Source organism: Hyperoodon ampullatus (assembly GCF_949752795.1).
Source record: "Hyperoodon ampullatus genome assembly, chromosome: 14".
Classification (NCBI taxonomy): domain Eukaryota; kingdom Metazoa; phylum Chordata; class Mammalia; order Artiodactyla; family Ziphiidae; genus Hyperoodon; species Hyperoodon ampullatus.
In genome coordinates this window covers 44022597-44031686 of record NC_136927.1, presented here as the reverse complement: position 1 = coordinate 44031686, position 9090 = coordinate 44022597, and positions in this window count along the sequence as shown.

Genomic DNA, 9090 nt, shown 5'->3' with positions numbered 1-9090 from the left:
TTTAATTTTGATATGCCTCCATGGCACCCATTCCTAAGTAGGTGTGCAGTAAAGCTTTACTGAATTAAGTAAACAAGGCCTACCACTTTGCCTTGGGTAGCTGTACCAAATTGGAATTTCTAAACGTGACATATCGCATATTCCAACAGCTGGTGTGGGTCATCCTCCTACCCCTGTTGCTTCTTCCCTCAGTCCGCCTGATATCAGCCCCAGGGGGGTGTAGCTGGGGCACAGGGTATTTGTAATTACCTGTTCTGGTATTTTGCAAGTTGCATTGTAATTGTTTGTTTCTCCTTGGATTGATGGGCTACCCGAAAAGCAGGGGTCATACCAGATTGGGTTTCATTAAAATGTCTGATGAATGATTGTGTTCTGTGTGGAATTACTGTTTATAAAATGTAAATCTAGTTCCTTGACTAAGTAGACATTTTTACAGTTCTGATGGAAACCTGCCCTTTCCTAGCAGAAACCTATCAGAATTCTGCCTAGCCTCCTGTTTTAGAACTGCCTCTTTCCCCTACCTCTATCACCAGGCTGACCCAACTACTTCCTTACCTAGGAATTTTAGAAATTTCTTTGGGCCTGGATTGTAACTCATAAACTTGGGAGCCGTTGGTAGGCAAGTCCCAGTATGTGGTCTGTGGAGGGCCGAGATGACAGACAAGTTCTTAAGTTTCCTAATGCACTTCAGTCCCAGGGTCCCTTTGACAATTATAGTCAGTGGGAGATCCCAGTATTCTTCCAAGTAATTCTCCCTTCTGCTTCAGGTAGTTTAAGTTGAGTTTCTGTTACTTGCAACCAAAAGAATTAACTAATCCACAGCCCCAACATGGGTATATCTCCCATCTGTCTTCATGCCTATATGTGAGCTATGAAGAAAAAAAAATCACAGTGCTGCTGAGAGGGGCCAGCCTTTCCACTCCATCCTCAGCTGAACCTTCAACATTGTTTATGTCTTTTATAGCCCCGAACCAGTGACTGCCTTCCCTTTCACCAAGAAAACACAGGATGTCAAATAGGAACTCCCTTAACCTTCCACTCCCTGCTGTGACTCCATATTTACCAGTGTGACCACTCGTACTTGCTTCCCCACCTCATGGGAAGTCCCTCATAGGCAGAGCTTGTCAGTATAGGTGTGCCTGGATTTCATCTACGTATGCCCTCTCAGGGACTTTGCTCCATCTATTATTCTCTCTTAGTTTTATGGTTTCAGAGTCCCTCTCTTGCCTGGAATATATACATGCCAACCTATAAACATGGTAAAATCTGTCTTTGAAAACAAATTTCCCTTTGGCTTCTGTCCCCATCTCCTATTTTCAGCTAAGTTTTTTAAAACAACAGTAGCCTACATTCACTACATCCACTCTGTTTATCCTTTGGCCTACTGCAATAGTATTCTAGCTATTTTGTTGAGCATTTATGATGTGCCATGTACCGTGGCATTAAGCATTTTATATACATGCCAACCTATAGTTGGTACGAGAACCCCATAAAGTCAATGTTAGGAGATGCTCCTCCATGGGTCTCTCATGTTGCTACACACCTTGCTGAGTATGCCAAAAAACACAAGGCTCTGCCCTCAGCAAATTCTCAGACTTGAGCCAATTCCAGACCTAGAGCCCCTTGAATAAAGGAAGGTTGGGTCCCCTTGATGAAGGACCATGTTACATTGGCAAAACACTGTAAAACTTCTTCCTACCCTTTTCCAAATGTACCTACAGCCATCTACCAGGGTGGCTGGGCATGGGAGAAGGGAAGTAACTAGAGTTTTCAGGGATTCTAATTCTTAGAGATCCAAATGAGAGAAATGTATTAAATAAGACAAAATGTTCTTCCAGAAATAAACCCTTGTATTTATGATCAACTGATTTGCAACAAAGGTGCCAAGACACTACAAGGAAAGAAAGTCTTTTCAACAGGTGGTTCTGCGACATGAAAAAGAATGAAGTTGGGGACTTCCCTGGTGGTCCAGTCTGAACCTGCCTTAAGAATCTGCCTTCCAGTGCAGGGGGCGTGGGTTTGATCCCTGCTTGGGGAACTAAGATCTCACATGCTGCGCGGCCAAAAAAAAAAAGTAAAAAAAAGTAAAATAACTCAGGAAGGACATAAGAAACTGGTAACAGAAATTGCCTCTAGGGAGGGGAAAGGGACTAGAGGAGAGACTTTTTGTAAAAACTTGAAGCATAATACACAAGTAAGTTCACATATCACAAGTGTATGGCTCAATTTTCACAAACTGAACACATCTGAGTAACCAGCACCTAGAACAGGAATCAGAATCTCATCAGCACCCTAGAAGCAAAAAAGGTAACCCTCTATCCCGCTTCTTAATAGCTTGCATTAGTTTTGCCTGTTTTTATACATTATATGAATAGAATCATGTATACTATTTTGTGTCTGGCTTCTTTTGCTCAACATTTGTCTATAAGATTCATCCATATTATGCATGTGGTTGTAGATGATTCATTCTCATTCCTGAATGGTATTCCATTTAGTGAATATCCCACTTTGATTATTCATTCTACTGTTGTGGATAGTTTCCAGTTTTGAACTATTGAAACTCGTGTTGCTGTGAGCACATGTCTTTCAGTAAACATACATATTCATTTCTGTTGGGTATATACCTAGGAATGAAATTACTAGGTCATAGGGTATGGCATATTTTCAGCTTTAGTATATACTGCCAGCTTTCCAGAGTGACTGTACCAAGTGACACTCCACCAGTAGTATAAGAGTTCAACACTTGTGAAACTTACTTTTGACTATATATTCCTTTGCATTTGGTTATATTATGAAATAAAATGCAGGGACTTCCCTGGTGGTGCAGTGGTTAAGAATCCACCTGCCAATGCAGGGGACATGGGTTCGAGCCCTGGTCCAGGAAGATGGCACATGCCGTGGAGCAACTAAGCCCGTGCACCACAACTACTGAGCTTATGCTCTAGAGCCTGCGAGCCACAACTACTGAGCCCGCATGCCGCAACTACTGAAGCCCGTGCTAGAGTCCGTGCTCCGCAACGAGAAGCCACCGCAATGAGAAGCCTGCGCGCTGCAAGGAAGAGTAGCCCCTGCTCGCCACAACTAGATAAAGGCCGTGTGCAGCAGCGAAGACCCAAAGCAGCCAAAAAATAAATAAAAATTTAAAAATTCATGTGAATTTGCATTTTCTTTCTTTTTTTAAAAAATTTATTTATTTTATTTATTTTTTGGCTGCTCGTGGCCTTTCTCTAGTTGCAGCGAGCAGGGGCTACTATTCCTTGTGGTGCATGAGCTTCTCATTGCGGTGGCTTCTCTTGTTGCGGAGCACAGGCTCTAGGAGCGCGGGCTTCAGTAGTTGTGGCCCACGAGCTCTAGAGCGCAGGCTCACTAGTTGTGGTGCATGGGCTTAGTTGCTCCGCGGCATGTGGGAACACTGTGCCACCAGGGAAGCCCCACGTGAATTTTAAAGGTAGATTTTCAAAGTGGTTTCACTGTGGGGATGGAGAGCTTTTTGTTACATCTCTAGAACTTTCCTTCTTTGATTTTTATGAATATTTTGTTGGAAAAGTTTGAAAATGGTCTTTAACTTTTGACATTTTAATTATATGTCTTTGGTGTGGGTCTCTTTGGGTACATCTTTTTTGGGACTCAGTGCTTCCTGGACTTGGCTGTCTGATTCCTTTGCCAGGTTAAGGAACTTTTCAGCCATTATTTCTTCAAATAGGTTTTCTGTCCCTTTCTCCCTCTCCTCCTTCTGGGACCCTACAATGCAAATGTTAGTCTGCTTGATGTCCTCTCAGTGGCCCCTTAAACTATCTTCATTTTTGTTTTGTTTTCTTTTCTTTCATAATTGAGATTTTATTGGTTGTTTTGAGGATCAGTACACAGGCATTTCAATTTGTACACAATTCATTTTTTTAAATAAATTAATTTTATTTATTTGTTTTTGGCTGTGTTGGGTCTTCGTTGCTGCGCGCGGGCTTTCTCTAGTTGCGGCAAGTGGGGGCTACTCTTCGTTGCAGTGCACGGGCTTCTCACTGCAGAGGCTTCTCTCATTGTGGAGCACGGGCTCCAGGCACGCAGGCTTCAGTAGTTGCAGCACGTGGGCTCAGTAGTTGTGGCTCATGGGCTCTAGAGCACAGGCTCAGTAGTTGTGGTGCACGGGCTTAGTTGCTCCACGGCATGTGGGATCTTCCCGGACCACGGATCGAACCCGTGTCCCCTGCATTGGCAGGCGGATTCTCAACCACTGCGCCACCAGGGAAGCTCTGTACACAATTCTTAACATACATACCAAAAACCTAAAAAATTATGTAGATGTGATTCTTTTTTTTTTTTTTTGGCTGCGCTGTGCAGCTTGTGGGATCTTAGTTCCCCAGCCAGGGATCGAACCTGTTCCCCCTACAGTGGAAGGACAGAGTCCTAATCGACTGGATAGCCAGGAAATTCCCATGATTCTTTTCTTTTCTTTTTTTAAGTTTATTAATTAATTTACTTAGGCTGCACCAGGGCTTAGTTGTGACATGTGGGATCTTTAGTTGCAGCATGAGGGCTTCTTAGTTGAGGCATGTGGACTCTTAGTTGTGGCATGAGGACTTCTTAGTTGCAGCATGTATGCAGGATCTAGTTCCCTCCCCAGAAATCGAACCCAGGCCCCCTGCATTGGGAGCGCAGTCTTACCCACTGGACCACCAGGGAAGTCCCCCATGATTCTTTTCTGAACAGTTATTCCAGTGCCTTTCCAGCTTAAAATTTGGAGGCAAATTTTCCTTAACAGGATATCAAGTACCCATATCTTCAAATGTTGATATGCTGTTACATCCTAAGTCCCACTAAATTCACAATTTAATATCGTATACACTACATACTCAAGTTTTCAATCATTCACAGCACATTAACAAAGTTATTAGGAAAACTGGACTACCAGGACCAAAGATGTTACAGAGTGCACAAAATTCTGACCAGGAGAGCCAAGATCAAGGAGTGGTTTGCTTTAGGAAACAATTCTACCAAAAACAACAAGGGAAGAGAAGTAATTTAAAGTGTTCAAGGGACCTCTCTGGTGGTCCAGTGGTAAATAATCCGCCTTCCAACGCAGGGGATGTGGGTTAGATCCCTGGTCGGGGAACTAAGATCCCACATGCCATGGGGCAAATAATCCCACATGCCACAACTACTGAGCTCTTGCGCCTCAACTAGAGAGCCTGCGTGCCACAAACTACAGGGCCCACATGCCCTGGAGCCCACTCTCCACAACTAGAGAGAGAAAACCCACATGCCACAACTAGAGAGAAGCCTAAGTAGACCACCCGCTGTAACGAGAAAGATCCTGCATGCCTCAACAAAGATCCCGTGTGCCACAACTAAGACCCAACGCAGCCAAAAAAGGTAAATAAAATAAAATAAATATTTAAAAGAAAGTGTTCAAGACATTAAATGTACAACTGACTCCAAATTGCCATTTAGTATGCTTTGTATTATAGGATAGAAAAGCTACCCCATATGGAATGTTAAGCTGACACCCAAGACAATCAGAACCTCCCATATTCAATATCCCACTACTTTCTGGCTGTACCAAAAAATAAACAACCAGCAAATGACTTCACTTCTTTAAAAAAAGCATTTACAGGGCTTCCCTGGTGGCGCAGTGGTTGAGAGTCCGCCTGCCGATGCAGGGGACGTGGGTTCGTGCCCCGGTCCGGGAGGATCCCGCATGCCGCGGAGCGGCTGGGCCCGTGAGCCATGGCCGCTGAGCCTGCGCGTCTGGATCCTGTGCTCCACAACGGGAGAGGCCACAGCAGTGAGAGGCCCGCGTACAGCAAAAACAAAACAAAACAAAACAAAAAAACATTTACAGCAGCAACATGGATGGACCTACAGACTATCATACTGAGTGAAGTAAATCAGACAGAGACACAAATATCATATGATAGCACTTATATATGGAATCTAAAAAAATGGTACAAATGAACTTATTTACAAAACAGAAATAGAGTCACAGATATAGAAAACAAACTTATGGTTACCAGGGGGAATGGGGGGGAGGGATAAATTGGGAGATTGGGATGGACATACACACTAGTATATATAAAATAGGTAACTAATAAGGACCTACTCTATAGCACAGGGAACTCTACTCAATACTCTGTAATGGCCTATATGGGAAAAGGATCTAAAAAAGAGTAAATAGGGACTTCCCTGATGTGCCAGCCAGACTGCCAAGAGCCTTCTCGAAGCTGGGCTGCCTGGCTGCTGTCACTCTCCCCTGCACTGGAGCTGCTGGGACCTGCAGTGGGGACCCTATTCTTGTTTTTTGGGGATTCTTTTTTTTTTTTTTTTTTTTAATATTTATTTATTTGGCTGCTCCGGGTCTTAGTTGCAGCATGCAGGATCTAGCTCCCTGACCAGGGATTGAACCTGGGCCCCCTACATTGGGAGCACAGAGTCTTAACCAGCGAAGTCCCCCTTTTTGCTGTTCTGATCGGGCAACTTCCATTTGTCTTCCAGATCACTGGTCTGTTTTGGTTTTTTTGCATTCTCTGATTTCCTGCTGCTTTCCACTAGTGTATTTTTCATTTCAGTTAATAAATTCAAAAGTTCTAAATCTTTGTTTTTCATATCTTCTAGCCCTTTGATGATTTCCTCACAGATTACCTCTCCGGATTCATCCACTTTTCTCCTGAGTTTGATGAGCATTTTTATGACTGTTACTTTGAATTCTTTATCCGATAAACTGCTTGTCTCCACTTTGTTTAGTTCTTTTTCTGAGGTTTTGTCTTGTTCTTCCCTTCTGAAGATATTCTGTAGTTTCTTCATTTTGCCTAACCCTCTGTGTTCATTTCTACGTAAATCAGCTTCATCTCCTAGTCTTGAAAGAGTGGCCTTACGTAGGAGGTGTCCTGTGGGCTCAGTAGTGCAATCTCCCCTGATCAACAGAGCCAGGTGCTCCAGGGGTATCCCCTGTGTGGGCTGCATGTGCCCTCCTGTTGCGGTTGGGCAGCAAATGTTGCAGGTGTGCTGGTGGGTGCGGTTGGTCCCCTGGGTCCTCAAGGGAAAGCAGGGGCAGGGTGCGTGGTGTTAGCTAGGCTGATGGAGAGTGATAGAAATAGTGCTCACCAGCACCAGGCGAGCTACGTGGAAAGAAAGTAAAAACAAATGACGTCTGCCAGTGCTTCCATCCCCAGAGAAAATTCCACCAGACCCCTGCCCCTCCGGTGCATGCCCTGAAGTTAGTCAATGAATCTCCTTCTTGTATGACCCAGGCGCTTTTCAAGCTGCTGCCTCTGTGCTAGGACTTGGAGCAAGTGAGTTTCTGCGAGAGTCCTTTAATAATTGAGTGTCTTCCCTTTCCCACGGCCCTCGGGCTCTCCCAGATGTAAGCCCTGCTGGTTTTCAAAGCCAGATGTTTTGGGGGCTTGGCTTCCCGGTGCAGGTCTCCCAGGTTGAGGAGCCTGATGTGGGACTTGGACCCCTTGTTCCTCAGGGGGAACCTTTGCGGTTGTGATATCCCTCCTGCTTGTGGGTTGCCCCAGGGGAGTGGGGGAGGTTCTCACTAGACCAGGACTCTGCCCTTCCTACCTTTCTCGATGTGGCCTTTTCCTTATATCCTTAGTTGTAGAAAAACTGTTGTGCTAGTCTTCAGGTCAGTTCTCAGAGATAGTTGTTCTATACGTAGTTGTAGTTTTGGTGTGTCCTGGAAGGAGGTGAGCTCAGGATCTTCCCACTCCACCACCTTGATCCAGAATTGAAAAAAATCTTAAGAGATGATCTGACTCATTCCTCAGTGTTATTACTCATTTATGAGCTGTAATTTGAACACAGGTTTTCTGATTGAGGCAGGGTCCAGATAGTGTTATAATTACAATAACAACTATAAGCTCCTATTTATTGAGTACTTTGTGCAAGGCGCTACCCTAAGCACTTAGCTGAACCTAACTAAGTTCAACCGAAACGGGAGCCAGAAGATGACTCTGAATCCGGCTCTGCTACCCCGTGAGCAGTCACCTGCCCCGTCACTCAGTTTCAGCGTCTGTAAAAGGGGAGACATCTGTGACCTTGGAGCACGGGCCAGATCAAATACTGGGTAGGAACCCATTTCCACAGCCCACGGGGCTAGCCCTGCCCGAGTACCAGAGCTCACTCCCTTACCTCCAGAACCCGCCTCAGTCTTGCCCTTGGGCTTTTACTCACCTCCAAGCCCCGGACCTGCCCATAAGAGGTCTCATGTGAGTAGCAGAAATGAGTACCTTTACTCCGTTAGAACCTCTCTCTTAGATGCCAGACCCAGAAAAGCCAGATCAAGAGAAATCCTGCACCGCCGGCCACCTTCGGATATGCAGCTACTTCACTCTCGGCCTTTCAAACAGACCGCTCCGTAAAGGCCAATCAGAGCCTTCCTTCTTCCCCCAGCGACCGGCGCTGTCCAATCAACGCACGCTATCTCTCCACGGTTACGCCGTGGAGTCCAACCTCCCTTCCGGTTTGCCCCTTGGCATGGAAGGGCAGATAAGAAAGGCGAGGGATGTTGAGGCCGGAGGGGCACCATCTTAGTTAAGGGCAGGACTGTGGGCCTTCAGGACGTTTTCCAAGGAAGGGCGGAAACAGGTAATTGCGTTTCCACATTTTCCGGAAGCCTCTCTGCTTAGCACAGAAGGGTTTCCCACGGCGCCGCCCCCGGTCCAGTTCCCGGTGGTGGATGTGCCCGGGGAGGCCGGGACCGGGCGGACGAGGGAAAGCAGCCCAGGCGCCGTGAGGTTCGTCGGATGTGGCCGTGTACTTCTCCCCGGAGGAGTGGGTGTGTCTGCGGCCCGCGCAGAGGGCCCTGAACCGGGACGTGACGCGGGAGACCTATGGCTTCCTGGGCGCGCTCGGTGAGGCCCGGCGGCCCAGCCAGGACCCAGTAATCTGTGGGAAGCGGGGACTGATGCGCCCAGCGGCGATGGGCTGGAAGTGTGGAGCATCGAGCAAGCGCCCTCAGTTCTCTTCTCGGGTTCTCAGCCGAGTCCAGTGTTTCCCTTTGTGAGGATTTTCAGGCCCCAAACCCACGTTTATCTTTTAGGTGGAAAGAGAGGTGGAGGCGTGGAGCCCAGAGGCCCAGGATCCAGGTCTCTG